This window comes from Tympanuchus pallidicinctus, unplaced genomic scaffold, assembly GCF_026119805.1.
Source record: "Tympanuchus pallidicinctus isolate F22 unplaced genomic scaffold, pur_lepc_1.0 scaffold27, whole genome shotgun sequence".
Lineage (NCBI taxonomy): Eukaryota > Metazoa > Chordata > Aves > Galliformes > Phasianidae > Tympanuchus > Tympanuchus pallidicinctus.
This window is the reverse complement of record NW_026294744.1, coordinates 2,321,529-2,340,374: the sequence shown is the minus strand read 5'-3', so window position 1 is coordinate 2,340,374 and position 18,846 is coordinate 2,321,529.

Below are 18,846 nucleotides of genomic sequence, written 5' to 3'. Positions count from 1 at the left end.
CAGTGATGAGTAGTATCCCTCAGGGGTCCATCTTGGGACCAGTGCTCTTTGACATCTTTGTCAATGGTATAGACTATGGAACTGAGTGCATCCTCAGCAAGACTGTAGATGATATTAGGCTGAATGGTACAGCTGACACAGTAGAAAAGAGGGATGCCATCTAAAGAGACCTGGACAGGCTTGAAAAGTGGGCTCATGTGAACCTAATGAGGTTCAACAAGGCCAAGTGTAAGGTGTTGCACTTGTCCTGCAGCAATTCCAGATATGTCTAAAGACTGGAAGAAGAACTCATTGAGAGCAGCCCTATGGAGAGAGACTCGGGAATCTTGGTAGATGAAAAGCTGGACATAAGCCAGTAATATGAGTTTGCAGCCTGGAAGGTCAACTGTATCCTGAGCTGCATCAAAAGAGGGGTGGCCAGCAGAGCAAGGAGGTGATTCTTCCTCTACTCTGCCTCATTGAGGCCCCCACTGGAGTACTCTGTCCAGGCCTGGGGCCCCAAGTAAAAGAAAGAGGTGGAGCTGTTGGATTGGGTGCAGAGGAGTGCAATGGAGATGATCAAAGGACTGGAGCACCTCTGCTAGGAGGGAGTTGGCCCTGTGTGAATAAAGGTTGAGCAAGTTGGCCTAGGTTAGGTTCTTCACTCAGAGGTTTATGAAGCACTGGGACAGAGAAGTTGTGGATGCCCTGTCCCTAAAGGCAAAGTCAGGTTGGATGGAGCCCTGGGCAGCCTGGTCAGTGATCTTTCAAGTCCTTCCAACTTAAGCCATTCTATGAATCTATGATTCTTTTCAGACAAAATTATTCTGGATTAGTCCATCTTCTTTTGTAGGCCATTTATCTAAGACCCTTGATTATCTCCATTCCTCTTTTCTGCTTTCTCCAATCCTTTAAACTACAATATTATAACAACAATCAAATTGTGACCTAAGGATTTAGAAAGCTACAAGAAATAGAGTGGAAGTGAAAACCACAATATTGATGAGTTTTTTCAGCCTGAATCCAGTATGCCCCTTGCAACAATTTCTGTGCAAATTTTTCTTTTTAATGCATCCCCATTCCTCATGTCTGTAGCTGATTGCTGTTTTCTAAATGTAGTTACTAGTATTTGTTGTTGAAAATCATGCTATTTTTCCAGGTCATTTTTCTAATTTATCAAGATCAATTTGAATTTCATTCCAGTCCTTTGGAACATGTGCAGTCCCTCCGAGTCATTTAGAAATTCACTAAGAACACTGATGTAAATATTGCATGGTACAAGACATCTTTGGAGCTCCACAAATCAAATGATTTTCCCCTTACACCTTAGATATCTCCAGGTCACATTTCCTTGTCCAAATTAATGAGAACAAACTGCAAGACAGAGGCAAAAGACTTTCTTATCTCCCATGTATTTTTCAGGCACTCAGTGTTGCAGCTGGTATCAGGATGGATGACTTAAGGCACAGGACTGAAAAACACTGCTGCTGCTATCATTCCCTTTGGATGCTGCTCTTTGAGGAGCTCAGCCAAAACAGAAGAGCAGAGCCTTTGTATTCCAGCACACTGCAGAGCAAAAGTAAGAAGGAACATATGAAACCAAAGCAGTTTCTTCCTTTATGCTGGTTTTGGATTGCAAGAAAGAGGCCAAAATTCAGCCCTCAGTGGACAGTGGTGTGCATTCCCCACTGTTACTGGTGGAAGAAACATGCAAGTATTTCAGGGATAATACTGGGGCATTTTCCTTAGGCACATGCTTTCTTTCTCCTGATCTTTATGATGCATATCTTTATAGATATTATCCTGAAAATCTCATTATCCAGCACCTGAGTCTGTTGAGCTCCCTTTGCCGTGGAACAACAGCGCTTCTTGTGGTTGTCTTATATGGTCCTCATTTATTAAAGCTGCAATTTGAAATTGTGTTACAGAAATGAAAAAAATATACCGTTCTGAAAATGCTTTCTGCATTTGAAATACTGTAGGTGTTCTACTAGTCCCAGATTTTACTTTTCAGACAGCCAAGACTTCCACTGATTTTAAAAGATGTCTTGACAGGGGAAGGATTGATGATGTGTTATTGATGCTTGCAAATTAAACCCTATTATTTTGCTTTGCCCCTGGTTTGCCATTATCTCAGTGGAATTCTCACCTGCTTCTTCCAGATGCTGCCAACACAGATTCACAGGAGCTCTACTTACTTCTAAAGTCTCAGTTAACATCATTCTATGAAGCTGCTTGTTTTCATCTTACTGCCATCAGTTGAAGAGAAACAACAACAACAACAAAAAACAGCACTCATCTTTTCAACAGCTCATTAAATCTTATTAAAATACATGTGTGCAAAATAGGTAAATTAACTCCACAAATCCTCTGTGACAGCGCCCAGCTTGACAGACTTTCTTTTTTCTATTTTCTTTACTTTTAGTAGCAAGCTACCAGACTGGTGAGAAAGGATACTTAAGTGCCTCTTTCTTTTCTGCCAGCTTTGTTTAATTTGAGACTTTACTAATTCATTCAAAAAGGATTCAATTCTTTATTCTGTAAATCAGTGACTCCACAAATGTTTTCCCTTACAATAGCTAAAAGAAAGCAAAATCAAAGCCCTGAACTTGCCTGGTTTTAGGAAAAGTATTTCTGTTAAACTCAACAAATACATTTTAAGTGTTTCTAGGTAATTTTTTTCCCCAGTTTTCTTACATATAGATTAGTATTCTATATGTGTCAGCTACCAGAACCTTCACAAAAGAGCAGCTTGTGTTTCTCTAGTTTACAAAGAACAAATAAGAATGACTGATTCCCAAAGCAGCAGTTCTGATAAGAGTAGCTGTTTAAGTGAAATATAGATGGAATAAAAGACTGCCATCTGCCTTCCTGTTTTAATTTTTGTGTTTAATTCTGAGGGCCTGTGTCTATCATTTATGCATATACACACATATGAATCATAGCTGCAGGGAAAATGGGGTGTACAGGAGTATTATCAATTTAATAAAACACAGTAAAGCAAGAGAAGAAAAAAACCTGCTGTTATTTTTAAAGGGACTTTTATCTTTTGTTTGAACTTCAAACAGAGCTATTGCTAAGAAACCCAGACTTAATTTACTTAATTGCAATTCCTTCACAAAATCACCCACAATCAGCACTCCCTGCAGGATCTCTGACACAATCAGCTGAGATTTTTTGTTGCTGTTTGCTACGTGGGCATGTGTTATAAAGTTATTCATTCTTTGCCATCTACCTCCTTTCCTCATTATCTCTGAAGAGGAAATCAAGATGAGAAACATAATTGCTGCAAATTGGTTAATTTATAGCTGTCATTTTCTTCTGTGACTCCTTTGAGCAAAAGAGCACAATTCATCACCGCATTGCTCAGAACATTCACAGCTTCTTAGTATTATTACTTCCTAGCGCTTACTCAGTTAATATTTGGGCTTACCAGAACTGAAAAGAAAAACTTGAAAGCCTTTGGAATTAGTCCTGGCATAAATGCCAACATCATGGCACAAAATCTTCCAGAACACGTGATTTGGTTGTGCTGCTGTCCAGCATCGCTTAACACTGACACTGCATCCAGCTCCTCCATCACCTCCTGCCTGGACTCAGGGGAGATACTTTATAGCTATAGACAAGGGGTTGCCTGGTTGTGAAACGTGTCATTTTCATTCTGAACACAGTAGCACAGAATACCATGAAGAATATTGGACTTATGGAGTCCAGATTTTATTTTTTTTTTTATGCCTGGAGCATTAGGTCACTAGAACGTTTTAGCCAGAACCCAACATTTGTCTTCAGTTATGAGTATATGTACACATATTTATCAACGAACAAACAAACAAACAACAAAAAACAACAAAAAGACCAATAATAACAACAACAAAACAACAGAAAAACACGTTTTTCTGTTTTGTTTTTTTTTTTTTTCCTCTGTAATTTAAGATCTAAGAAGAAATTTGGCAGAACTAATGAGTCCTTGTCAGTTTTGCCAATTCCCTGACTTAGAGGAGAAAAGGGCTACAAGTAGTAACTGTGAATGACTAATAAATCTGAAGCTGGATAAAATAGCAAGCACTTGTTGGATAAGCCTTGAGCTCAGGTGAAGGGAGTGAATATCTCTCTCACTACAAGAATGTAATAGCCCCTTACTGCTTTTCATCGTTAGCAAGGTCTTATAATCTTGAGCAAGATTATAGACCAGTCCTCACAATATTTCCTTAAATGGCAAATTGAACAACTAATGTTTCAAGCTATTCTCTAAACTGTGTCCAGTGCACAAAGACATTTCCTGGTAGCTGTTGTGGGTGGATGTAACTGCGAGCAGGATGAGAAAAAGAGGCTCAGGCTTGCCATGCTCTTTAAACTTCAAGTTTAATTGTATCTTGCTGCTGAGATGCATGCAGCTTCTTAAATCTGTAAATAAAGACTTGCTGCTCAAACAGTAGCTGAAGCATGCTGATGATTTCATCTGGTGACAGCAGCTAGTGTCAAAGATTAGTCACTGCTATTGAGAGTATTTGTTGAGAACCCCCTTTATATACTTGCAGATTAGAAAGGTTTACCAGTTGTCAAACTAACCTAAACAAACCATCCAGTTGCAACAGTTTCCAAAAATGTTCTAGACACAGTTTATCACAAGCTTCTTTCAGGTGCAACAAGATGTAGAAAGGCATACAACTCCTTTAAGACTGTTTTTATCAAAGCGAACTAAGCTGATGAGGAACCGTGAACATTAGTAGGAATTTCTGTTCAATTCTAACTAGGCTGCATTAAAATGTCTCCAAATGTATTTACATTATATGCAGTATCATAATGTTCAAGGCTTAAAATTTTAACTTATGGGTTTGGGTGTCTGACAGTTTTCATGTTTAATGAATCTGTCCAATTTGGCAATTTCCCATTGATGATCACAGAGTTTGTGCATGCCCTTAGGTATTTATATCCATAAAATTGATAGTGTGTGAAATGCCTTATATTTGACAAAGCATGTCTGTTTTATTTTCTTCTGAAATGACATGATTATTCCTGCAGGATCCATGATCAGTTGAAGATTTCAGATTCTTCATGTTGAGGAATCCTATATGTTATTTCTGACAACCAGTGTTTTATTTTTCTGGAGGATTTTGAGTCTGGTGGCAGTATTTTCTTTAAGTCTCGCACTGGAAACCACCTGAAACAGGGATTATTTTTGTGTTGTGTCACAATTGAAACAATAACTTGGGGGCGGGGGGGGGGGGGGGGGGGGGGGGGGGGGGGATAATTTTGTTGTTCAAGCACATCTTTTAACATATAATTGTTTTTAAAAATTCTCTTTTGTTTCAAATACCATTAACAATGTATTTAAGTAAAATTGTCATTCATTTGTCAATAACTACTTAAAAACCTGAGTGCTAAAAAGACAGGAGAGCAAAATATGGAAGGCATGCATATGTGAAAGTAAAACCAATTCAAATTATTTTGGATATAATCTGAGGGTTCACTGACGGGACAAAAAATCTTGTGAAGGCCTCTCAGTCCAGCCACAGTTAGGAAGAACAATGGTATTGTCAACCTCTCTGAACTGCTCTGTCATTTATGAAATGGGCTACAGTAAAAATTCAATGCATCTACACTATCTGTATCTGCTCAAATTCACCAAGCTGTTGAAGGAAAATTGCTTGTGTCCTTTCCAAGATGACTTTATTGTCAAACATAGCAAACCCAAGAGTTTTTCTCAGGCTTCCTTTTAAACAGTTCCCCTCAGCATTTAAAAATAAACTGTATTCAACTTTGGGGCTTTAGCATAAGAAGTGCTTGGACCTCTTGGAACAAGTCCAGAGAAACCCACGAGTATGCTCAGAGAGCTTGAGCTCCTCTTCTATGAGGAAAAGCTGAGGTAGCTGGACTCGTTTAGTCTGACGAAGAGATGGCTCTCAGGAGACCTCACTGTAGCATTTCAGTACTGATGGCCTGCAAAAAAGATGAGGAGGGGCACGCAGTGAAAAGACAGGGGTAATGGCATTCACCTAGAAGAGGATAATAGGTAGACGGTTGTGAGCAGATGGTAGTGAGGCACTGGCACGGGTTGCCTAGAGAAGCTGTGAATGCCCTGTCCCTGAAGGTATCCAAGGACCAATTGGGCTGGGACACTGGGTAACCTGGTCTAATGGGTGGCAACCCTGCCCAAGATATGGATTTGGAATCAGGTGTTCTTCAATGTCCCCTCTATCTTAAAACGTTCCAGGATTCTATTAAAACAACGTTTTTAAAGTGGATGCCATTTTGAGATGGCAACTACCAAGCCGTCTTATTGCATTGTGGTTTCTAACACAGAGAATTAGTCTGGACTTGCTTGTGAATACCTACTTAGCAGGTGAAAGGGATAATTTGTTCTCCTGTTAATGTGCAGCAATAGTTACACTACAGCAAGTACTAGTTCTCAATATTTTTCTGCTGTTTCTTACTATCTTTTCTGCCCATTATTTTTCTGCTGTGTCAAAACTCTCTAAAACAGAATGGAAATAGCAAGTACTGCTCATCGCTTGTCTTTGGAGTATAAGAAAAAATCTTAATCTCAAAGGTTCAGAGTTGCTTTTTGTAGCAAATCTGTTAGCCTTCTTCTCTAATACTCTGTTCCCCAATTGTGTTAGAGACTTGTATATTTCAAACATTTTTTCTCCTGCATATTGTCCTGCCATAATTCTCTAGGGATCGGCCATCTTTTTGGCTGAAGGATGCTCAATAGCCTAGCAGTCCTTTTAGAGGCAGACTGAGGGAGAACTACTGCCCAATGTAAAGTTCTGGCTACGTGGATTATGCTTATCGCAAAGGTCTTAGGACAAGTGCTGGAGGCACCTGGACCAAGCATCAGCAGTGTAAGAAATAAGATGTAGATTGTTCATTGTCCTTTGTTTCAGTGATTGTTACTGCTGCCTGTGTGCTCCAGAATGCACTTTTGCCTCCTTTCAGCCAAATTGGTCTTTTTTTTTTTTTTTTAAATTCTAGCCTGAAGAAAAATAAAACAAGCAACAACAGCAAAGAATATTACAGAGTTCTACATAGACAAAAAAATATGATACCTTTCACATTGACTGGTTTGGAATTCCTTCACAAAACATTTGGAATTACCTGAAATCTCAAGCAACGTTTGTCAGATGTTGCTGATGACTCATTTTCCAATGGAAAGGGCTTTTTATAGAAGAAGTTTCATTTGACAAGACGTAGATGGTTTGCAGGGGCATTGTGGCTTCAGATACACTTTTTAAAAGCCTACATAGGATTTTTTAATCAGTTTGCTTACCTATGTCTTGACATCCTCTCTGGGGCACCTCCCTACTGCTACCCTCATCCTGGCTAAATCTTTTGCATCATTCTTTGCCTTTCTTATTGGATGTTGTTTCTAAAATTCAATTCAAGAAAAAAAATGACATTTAAAAAATTTTTGTTATGACATACAGTAAATTTTCCTTCCCTAAAAGGTGTTTTCTTTTTCCATTACAGAAACCAATAGCATCTTCATCACTGCTTTTAACTTTGTTTGAAAGTTTCTTTGTACCACTTTTAATGTGCTTGTGGTCCCACATCTCTGTTCATCCTTGGAGCTTTCCAGCTTCACTTTTGTCCCAAAGTTCTCTGTCCTCAGGATACTTCATTCTTAAATTAGCTTTAATATTTAGAAAAGATGAAGATTCTCCCTGAATCTAAGGTCCAGAAAAACTGAAATTAAGTGTGTAAATTTGACAACATAGAATCATAGAATCATAGAATTGCTTAAGTTGGAAAAGACCTTCAAAATCATCAAGTCCAACCACAACCTGATCATACTACCCTAACTCTAACAACCCTCCGCTAAATCATGTTCCTGAGCACAACATTCAAACGGTTTTTAAACACATCCAGGGATGGTGACTCAACAATCTCCCTGGAGAACCTATCCTAGTGCTTAACGAACTTTTTTCTGTAAATAAGTTTCTCCTGATAACCAACTTAAACCTCTCCTGGAGCATCATCATCATTGCTTTCCACTGAGGTCACTATTCACAGAAGTGATGGTGATCATTTTGTCTAGCAGGTATCAGATATTTATTCAGCCCACTGTCTCAGTTTGGGTATCTTAGTGACACATTTTGACAAGTAGGAACAGTCTGTGGAAGTTGTTATATAACATTTCCAGACTCAGAGACAGTTTGGCTGTTAAAGCAGGGCTCAGAGTTATTGATAACAGACAAAGTGAAAATAGCTAGTGTTTATAGACTGCTTAGGAAAAAAAGAATTAAAAATATCAAGGCTTTTTGTCTGACCAAATTTTCACCTAAGTTACATAATAATCTGCAGGATGAACATAGGCAAAAGAACATATCATGCATGCTTGAAATCAGGACTTAAAGGATATGCTTGCACATGCTTCCTCAGGCTCCAAGTCACACATGTTTTCATAGATTTTATAGATGAAAATTTTACAAAATCAAATGAGAATACAATGAAAGTATTCCAGGTTGGTTTGTTGTTATTGTTGTTGGTTTTTTTTCTTTTCTTCTTTTCTTCATATATTGTTTTCCCATGGAGACATTCAGTTTCTGATCAACATACTTTCTATCCCAAGTACCTATTATGGAGTGAAGAGACAAAAACAGTAATAGAGAGAAGGCAGAGAAGATGCTGGTACTAACTTTTTTACTTCAAAACTGAGTAATAATAGAATTCTGATGTTCATACATATTTCTGTACAAATTAGCCTAAAATGAAAAAAGTAAATGACACTGCATTCAGGATTACTTGTTAAATTCTATTGTAAAGAGTGGCTGCATGTTTGTTTATCTCATAAACTTCTCTGACATAAAACTAGTGTTCCTGGAAGATTTCAGTTTAGAAAAGAGGCTTCACTGCTGAGCGCAGCTTTTTTTTTCTTCCCTCCTTTTATTTTATTTCTTCTCTTCCCTCCCCCCTCTTTTCTTTTCAGTCTAAGGATAGGATAAATCCTCAGTGATTAGCTTCATTGCCAGCAACGAGCCTGATTCTTTAATGTAGCTGCTCTGCTCTTTAGCTTTGTTTTCATTATTATTTGCATTGTGCAGCAGATGACTAAGAGATAGTCAAAAGATCAAAGGTTTCCTTTGATGGTTTATATCACGGATCCCTGCTGTATTAAAAAGGATCTCAGGTCAGGACATTCTTGTTCACAAGCAAATCTGAACAAGGGGCTGCACAGGGTGATCAAACTGGATGAAGGCTGAACACATCCATCAAAGGGTTGACCATGCTGGCCCAAACATAAGAGGAGGTTCTACCTCCATAGCCATGACATTAACTAGGGACAGATGTCTCCCTGTGGCTTCTGCTTTGATGTGTCAGGAATAAGAGAACAGAGAACGTGGAGGTTTTACACATTCCACATTACTCTAGAAGTGTTTTATAAATATACTGTATTTGCAACAAGTAATTTCTAAAATAAAGGAGGTTTAGAAGAACACTGATTTGCCAATCTTGCATAACCAAGCCAGGCCAAGTCAAGATAACTATCTCTTACAGAGTGCATTTAATGCAGTAAACACTTAGTAAACAGTAATGAACTAGTTGTCAAAGAACGTCTGTGAATTATATATTGGAGAGATATTGGAGCAGGAAGTAAGGCGTGGCATACTGATGACAGGCAGATTTAGCTTGTCCACTTCCATTTTTTAATCTCCTGGCAGTAAGCTAAAACAATTTTGTATGCTCCTTTGTGTTTGTGAGACAAAGCAATGACATTTTTATACCAGCTCAAGCCTATCAGCCAGGTTGCTTCTGCAGCAGGCCTGACAAAGCCCCTGCACCAAGCATGACACTTGCTGAGCAGCGCTCATGCTGTGGAACACGCACGTGGAAGGCCCCTCTTCTCCCTGACTCATTTGCCAGGCATAGCAACCTGCCCCAACCACAAACTGCTGTGCAGCTGCAATTTTGTTGCAGTTTCATGAAGAAGGGAACTAAGACAGCCTAAGCAGTCCGGAAGAGATGGAAGAAATCCTGTGCAGAACGGATAAATACCCAGTGCTAGCAATAGTCATTTCTCTGCCCTGCAGCCTGGATCAACGTGCTTTCCAGTACATGATCAGCATGCTGCTGAGTTTCCTATGCCATCAGTGAAGATGCCACTTTCTCTTGCTCTTCAGACATACTTATCTGGAGGGGCTGCCTGAACAACCAGCACATACTTATTAAAAGATAAAAAGCAACAAACCTATCCCCTACTTTGAATGCCAGTGATTTTCATTTTGGTAGGGTTTCTGCCAGGTTAAATGCCAACAGAAATAATCACATGCATCTAAAGAACTTTAATCTGTCATTGAAAGCTTGTCCTAAATTTTACAGATCATTTCCAACTGATATTACTTGCAACAGCAGTGTGACTGATAAACATCTCAGGTAAGATTAAAGTGAATGGTAAAGCCACCTCATTCATGTCATTAAGTCCAAAGCAGTGGGGATTAATAGCTCTCCCAAAGAGCATTTCATTTTGCCTAGTCTTACATCTGTGTTGTAATACTATAGAAGAAGCTCCATGGACAAATTTAGCTTGGAGATTTAGAAACCAAAAATTAAGCAAGCTGGATCCAACCATAATGTGCTATGACTTTCCACTGTACAGTTGATGTCAGAGCTGGGATTTTAGAAGTAACCTTGGCTTGCAGGTTTGTTTTCCATCAGCCATTCTCATCAGATCATCCTAAACTGGTCTCCTTGATCAAAATTCACTAGGTTGATTTCATGTTTCTGGTACTTCGTTTATGACAGTATCTTTGAGATGACTTTTTCAACCATGTCTCATTCATTTCTGTGACTTTAAAAAAACAATAACTCTCCTCATGGCTGCAGCAGTCAGCAAATTCAAAACTAGAAGGTTCTGAGAACCAGAGAGGAAGTTTAAATGAAAACTTGCTGCTGAGTAGCTTTGTAGGAATATAAAGGCATACATTCTTAAAAATCTGTAACAGAACCATCTTTATCTAATGTCTGATCCAGCTTCTCATGTTCAACAACCAAGTAGCAGATACATAATCTGAGTGTGCTTATAAAGTAATGGGAAAATTTCAACTCAGTCTACAGAACACTTAAGTTAGCCCTTGCACTTGTATTAATATCACCTACATTAGTTGCATAGTTATTTAACTTAAATTACAAAATCTTGGAAGGCTTACAGATCAGATTTTAGCTGTTCATCTCTTCCCTCCTGGAGAAATTATCTGGCATCATATTTCTTTTTCCCACTTTTTTGAACATCAGATATCCAGTTCAAGTAATTGAGTTGTTTCTTTGTTGGTTCCAATTTGTGACTGGTGGGAAAAGGAAAGAGGAATTCGTTTTGTTAGCAGTGGACTTCTGTATGTAGAGCCTTACTTTCCACAGTGATCACTTTTAAATGCCAATTCGGAATAATGTCTGCATGATTCACAGTACTGAACATTCATGTAGCAGTTTTGGTGATTTTAGTGTGGCTATTTGTAGAAAAGAATCATGATTTATCCTTGAAGATTTATTGCTTTTAAAGAACTGTTATGTGCTTCCTATTCTATTTCTCATCTAAAACAGAAGCACTCATTTGATTGCTGAATCTGCTAGAACTTTTCAGATGAATATTCTGTATTTCCTGACTATATACCTTGAGAAATAATAAGACTTGTAAACAATATTGTAGTGCACAGTATTCTGCTGAGCTTATTTTTTTGTTGGACATAGGCATCAGAATTACACTGCTGCTTACATAGAGAATTCTTGGCAAAAACGTGAGGGCAAAAAGCACATTTGTGTATGCACAGGCTATATCCCAGCCTGTCAACAACTTGAAACAACATGCAAATAGGTGTCAGTACATCTATCATTCTGTTTATTGCCTTTACTCACTTTCAGTTTGACTTCTCATACAATTCTGCCTCTAACCAGTTGATAAACACCACTGGACTACTGGATTTTGTTTCCCACCATCACATCTTTATCTTTTGGAAAGGTTGATGAAATACAAACAGTATTAAATAAATGTTACCGGCAAAGGCCTCTGTGTCTTGCTACACCACAGCTATGTACTAAGGTTGCTTTGTATCTACTGCATAAAGTTTGTTTGAGTGACAGTCTGACAAATGGTCTTTTTAGCATTGAAACTTAAACAAGGAGTTGATTGAGTAAATTCACAATCTGGACTGACTCAAAATGACAAAACAGGACCATTTTTCAATGGTCAGTTTCCTGATGGTTGAATTAACTGCAGTTTTATCTTGCTCTGTATTAGCTGTTTTACCTCACTTTCACCAAATTGCTTTCTTATCGTCATAAACACTACTGAATTACTGTAAACTGCCAAAGTAGCAGAACTCCGCTATCCAGCTCAGGGACTCCATCACTGGATTTTCCTCATTCAGTTATCCATTATATCTGAAATCTCTTTAAGAGAGATAAGTCGTGAGAGACAATAGCTGTCTTATGTTGAATCACACAAATTTTACATGATATATCAACTTCATTTTAATATGCCTGGGCATGAATTTAATGGACAAATATATGACAGAAAATAGATTTTCTCAGACCGTGGAAAGGTTTAGATGAATTATAAAATCAAATACATTTCTGTGTGGGCTTCTCTTTTCATTGTGTAATTGCCAAGATGACATTTGGAGGAGACTGAAGTTTACATTTTGACATGGACTGGTTGGAGGGTGCTGCATCTCACTGATGCAAGATAAGAGAAGACACGATTGTTGAGGATAAACTTTATGGCTTAATCGTGTTCTATTTCAAATGAGGTACGAGGCTTCTAGTCAAGAAACACCAGATTATTTCACTGGTCAGCAACATGTGGTGGAGAAAAAGCCCTGAAGAACAGAGTGAGAAATATAAAGTCAGTCCCATAGCTTCTAAGAAATATAAAATAATATCTGATTTTTGAAAGGCCTGACACTGATTTTCATCCTTAACTTCACAGGAGAAAGCAGAGTTCTTCTGCTCAGGAAACTGAAATCTAATATCTAAAATGAATCCTTATCATTGAAACATATCATATACTAAGAAATAGCTGTTTGTATTCCAAACTTCAATTCATATCACTTGTCTGTAACTAAAACACTTCTGTCTTTTGCTGCAGAAATTCAGAGTTAAGAGCATGTGTCCACATGAAAAGATAGATTTTGCTTTAGCAACTAATGAGAGCTTGCATGAATAAATAAACAGGTGTGTGTGGATCTGACTAATAAGCAGCTTACAAGAAGATATCAATATGTAACAATAGCACGTAGCACATTCTGGACAAAATGAAACAACTAGATCAGCAAAGGATGCTGGATTTATAGACTAGTACATGTTTTGAAGTAGTTGAACTGTGCTTTTCACATTTGCTCTCCAACAATCTCATGTTTGTACTGGCAGATTGGTCATATGGTCCCCACATTATTCTTGGATTTGAAAATACAAAGTCAAAATAAAAGCTCAAGTAGGTTATGGGACAGGATGTTCTACACTCACCATTTGATAGTTATCAGTGATCACTTGGGCCAGAAAGGAAGTGGTTACTGGAAATAGGGCTGCCCAGCTGATGGTCTCCACTTGAGTTACAGCAAAAGTGATGGGCAAAGTCTTTTTCAACAGGTTTGTGAGTTATCAGCAAACAAAAGAATTAGAATAAAGTCTGGTTCTTCAGAAGGAGAGATAGGAAAAACTCAACATTGATTCTTCTTGTGCTTTTTTAAACAACACCTATTTTGTGCAACAGAATCTAAAATCCAGCTGGTATGGGACAATGGTGTGTTAGTAAACTATGACCTCAATAGACATTAAGACACGTTCTTAGTAAAAGTTTCAAGTTTGTCTCCTTAGACTGGTAAAAGTTGACACTGTGCTTAAAAATGAGTCAAGGAAACTATCTAGAAGTACTCTGTTTATCTGCTCTGGTTCAAATAAGAAAAGTTTTGTATAATTTGTGTTGACTCTTATTTCTAAATATGAGGCTTTCTTAACTGTCCCTTATGTACTTTTGAAATAAAGCAAAAAATTAGCATTTGCTCATTATACTTATTTTAGAAAGAAGGCACTTCACAGAACTTCCTTGCTTTAGATGCATTTCTTTCAACACCTTATACTCTGCAATTCCTTCCATTGCCTCTTCCTTATTCCCTGGCCACGGTGAATAACTAATAATCCAATAAAATCATCATAGTTTTGTGTCTACTTCTTTCCATGCAAGCCTGCTGCATTGGAGAAGCTTGTGCATCTCTTTGGTGAGGCTTGCCTTAGCACCTGGGACAATACTATTTTCTAAGATGACTTCAAATGAAAAATTAATTATCACACTTTGAGAGTTAAAAAAAAAAGAAAGAAGAAGAAGAAAAAAAAGCATGACTAGTCCACCCAACTGCCAATTATGCCTGCAAAATGGGGACAATATCCTCAGAAAACTTCTGACATACTCAACGAGAGTTGACCATATGGTGGGAGTCAAACCACAGTAGACTCACCTGAATCTATTCTCATATTTAACAAGACAGAATTTGGACATGGTGCAGAACAAGTGAAAGTGCTTGGTCCTTAGTTTAGGTCATTTCTGAATTTGTAATATGCTATACACATTTCTCATAGTAAGATGAAGTAACTTGATAAATTACATGGGAAGGAAAGAAATTATGGAAATAGTGGATTTTTTTCATTCTTCTCTTATTCTTTCCCATTCTAGAAATTTGCATGCCTGAGTGGTTTGCATAGGGAAGAACACTAAATACAATGAATATACCAGTTAATCTGCCCGATGGAAAGACCCTGTGGCTGAAGCCAAACATCTGGGCCTGTGCTAGACAGTTGGGATTTGTGTCAGCTGTCTGGTTTAAAGTTGCAGCAGGACCACAAACAATTGTCTGCAGTGCAGATTTTACACACTGAAAGCTCCTCGCACTAATACAGACAGAGCTGCAGGGGTTGCAAACAGTGGCTCAAGGCAGACTTGAAACTGAGACAGAACATGAAACATCTGAAACATGAAAATCTGAAAATAAACTGTTGCAGAGAATAACATAGCTGGAAGGCTCTTAAGGATTTACATGATTTTTGTGGATGAGCAAATATTTTATAGCCCAAGAAAAGGCAGGAAAGAAAACCAAATCACATCTAATATGGGAATATCCATCTTAGCTTTCAGTAGGATTCTTCTCAGAGTAAGGAGGCATTGTAACACATTCACTGCAGCAAGTGCATTGCCCTCCGTCAGCAGAATCTCTAGAACTTCTTTGAAGAATCTATGGTTCTTGGGTGAATTTCTTTTAAAAAAGGCTTCTGTTGAAGGAAAGGGAGCATGTCCTTTAGAATCTAAAAGGAAAGCTATCTTTTTGCCAGAAGTTATAAGTATCAGAAAAGTATATTTTCCCATTTATGCCTGTGCAGTGACCTCCAGCTTAACCATATCTTTGGCAGCCCTAACTAACCTAAAGACCATACACATCCCTTGAATATGATAGCTAGGATGATCAGATAAGGCTATAGTGGTAATTCATCTGTTTGACATCTGTAATAAATGTCTTTATGCACTATTAGATGAATTATCAGCCCACTCAATCATTTCTTCATTGCTCTGGCAGTTGGAAGTTATTTTTCTTCTCCTTTAGTACCCGAACATCCAAAATCTGGAAAACTTAATATGTCTCCTACATTCTCTTGTGCTCTCTGTACACTCCCACTTTGCTTCAAATATTGAAGGCAAGCTCTCCTCTAATCTAAAAGTAACAAACTCTGAAAGCGTATTGTAACTTACAAGGTATGTAACAAAGGGAACACAGCCCAGCCTAGATCTTCAAATGCATCTTGTGTCCTGCTGAACGGAGTGTATATCTGATGTACATCTGAAAATGAACCCTGTAGGATAGACGTAGAATGGTTGCATCAATAGAAGACAGTATCTAGAGGTTAGTTGTCATTAAAGCTTATCTAGGTCCCCAGCACAATGTCATGTGACTGATAGGGTTCTGTACTCCCAGAGTTCTGAGGGAGATAGCTGATGTGGCTTCTGAGCCACCCTCCATCATATTTGAAAAATCATGGCTGCTGGATGAAATCACAGGTGACTAGAGAAAGGGAAACATTACTCCCATTACTAAGAAAGGGAGAAAGGGGAACTACGGGCTGGTGAGCCTCACCTCTGTGCCTGGGAAGACCATAGAGAAGGTCCTCCTTCTTATCATGTTAAGGCAAGTAAAAATTGAAGAGGTAATCCGAGACATCCAGCATGGCTTCACCAAGGGCACATCTTGCCTGACCAATCTGGTGGCCTTCTGTGATGAAGCGACAGCATTGGTGGGCAGGGGGGTGACAGGTGTCATCTACCTGAACTTCTGCAATGCCTTTGACACAGTCCCTCAGCACATCTTTCTAAATTGGAGAGGCATGTATTTGAAGGATGGACTGTTTGATGGATTAAGAACTGGTTGGCTGGTCGCAGCCAAAGGGTTGTGATCACTGGCTCTATGTCTGGGTGAAGGGCATTCACAAGTGGTGTTCCCTAACAGTAGGTCTTGGGACCAGTGGTCTTCGACATCTTTGTCAATGAATTAGATGATAGATTTGAATACACCCTAAACAAGTCTGCAGATGATAGCAATCTGGGCTGTGCCATTGGTACATTGAAGGGAAGGGAAGGCATCCAGAGGGACCTGGACAGCGTGGAGAGGTAGGCCCATGTGAATCTAATGAGATTCAGCAAGACCAAGTGCAAGGTGTTGCAATTGGACCAGGGAAATCCCTGGGTTGTTTATACTGGCTGGGGGAAGAACTCCTTGAGAGCAGGACACTTGGGAGTCCTGGTGGATGAGAAGCTGGACATGAACCAGCCAACAATATCCTGGTCTGCATTAAAAAAGGGGTGGCCAGCAGGGAGAGGGAGGTGATTTTGCCTCTCTACTCAGCTCTTTTGAAGTCCCCATGTGGAGTACTCCCTCTAGGCTTGGGGACCCCAGCACAAATAGGGTTCAGAGGAGTGCCACTAAGATGTTCAGAGGGCTGGAGCACCTCTCCTATGAAGAAAGGTTGAGGGAACTGGGTTTGTTTAGCTTGGAAAAGAGAAGTCTCTGGGGAGACCTCATTGCGGCTTTCCAGTGCTTGAAGGGAGCATATAAACAGGAGGGGGAATGACTGTTTACATGGGTAGATAGTGACAGGACAAGGGAGAATGGTTTTCAACTGAGGCAAGGGAGGTTCAGCTTAGATATTAGGAGGAAATTTTTCATTCAGAGGATGGTATTGCACTGGAACAGATTGCCCAGAGAGGGCCCTGCCCCTGGAGGCATTCAAGACAAAGCTTGATGTGGCTCTGGGCAGCCTGGTCTAGTGGTTGGCAATGCTACCCACAGTGGGGGTTTGAAACTAGATGATCTTTAAGGTCCCTTTCAACCCAGGCTATTCTGTGATTCTATATGATTGTATGATAACAGTGTTTGCTGAGTTCTGCTTTATTTCAATAATATTTTGGTGTTTTTTCTTTCATATATGTTTCACTGCCTTGAAAATTCCTAACTTCTGTAGTCTCAAAATATACATTTTTGAAGATAGTTCTTCAGAATGAGAGCTAATTATTTTCCCCTCATCTCATGAGTGCAACTATCCCTGATTTATCTGTGCTTTCAGGAAGAGGCAGGGAATAAATTTGCAGAAACAAATTAAAAAATGATACAGCAATATTATTACTTCTTTTAATCCAACTAGAACATCTGGAGAGGATGACAGTAGGTCTTGGGATGCCCATTAATTCAAAGCACTGTACTATTGACTTTCTCAGTGCAAATGTATATAAGAATACAGGAAAAAAAAAAGAAAAAAAGAGAAAATGATGAGTGAATCACTTATTTATCTATCTTAAATGTTTGCAAGCTTTTGTGCATCATTTCATCTGCTTGTGAGAATCCAATGAGAAACAAAAAATGTACCCAGAGGGAGATAGCTGGTAAGCTCAGACACACCTGCATAGCGTGATGTATTTTGAGCATATATGGTTCAGAAATAAACAAGGAAAAAAGACTGGGACTCCTTACCCTTACTGTAGACTGTAAACTGAATTCAACACAAAATGAATGTGAGGGTTTCAGAAGATTCTGCTCAGAGCATTTTAAAACACTGTGAATAATTTCAGAATTGTAAGGGTTTGTGGGCAATGGCCTGGTGACTTTCTGGTTCAACAAATTATGCCATATAACTAATTCAATTTAAAATTAAAACCTAATGCCACATGACCAACTTAATTTAAAAGTTCATTTGTAATTACTCTATAGTCAAATGAATCAAATACTTGTTTGTTTAAATTAAGAAACTGATTGAAATTTGATTACCAATTTATAAACATTTATCTCTAAGTCAACATATTTTTATTTGATTTTCCTGAATTTACACTAGAGGTCAATTAATTCTGATGAAATTAAAATCAATGTAATTTTGAGCGACAACATCTATATGGGATAAAGCAGGTAATCTTTATTGCATTTTAATCCACTTTCATATTTCTTATTAATGTGCATTATTTTTCCTCAGGGTCCATGCAGTAAAATTCTAAATACAATTCCAAAGGCATTAGTGCAGGTTTTAAGATTTATCTCAGTTTTCCCTAAGGGAGAGGGGTGACATGGCATCAGAACTCATGCTCTCAAGCCAGAGAAAGGGAGACAAGCGAGATCTCCGTGTCTGGTTTTGGCACAGAAGTGGAGTCTTTTATTTGCAGCTAGCATTTTTTTTCTCTTTGCTGCTGAAGCTCCCAACAAAAGGGAAAGAATGAAGTGAGACAAAAAAGCATCTGCTCTGCATGGAATTAGGCCAGTCCAGTCAAGTTTAAAGACTCTGAATCATCAGAGGGATATGAGACTGGCAATTTACTAATGACTACAACTTATTAAAAAAGCATGACAAGCT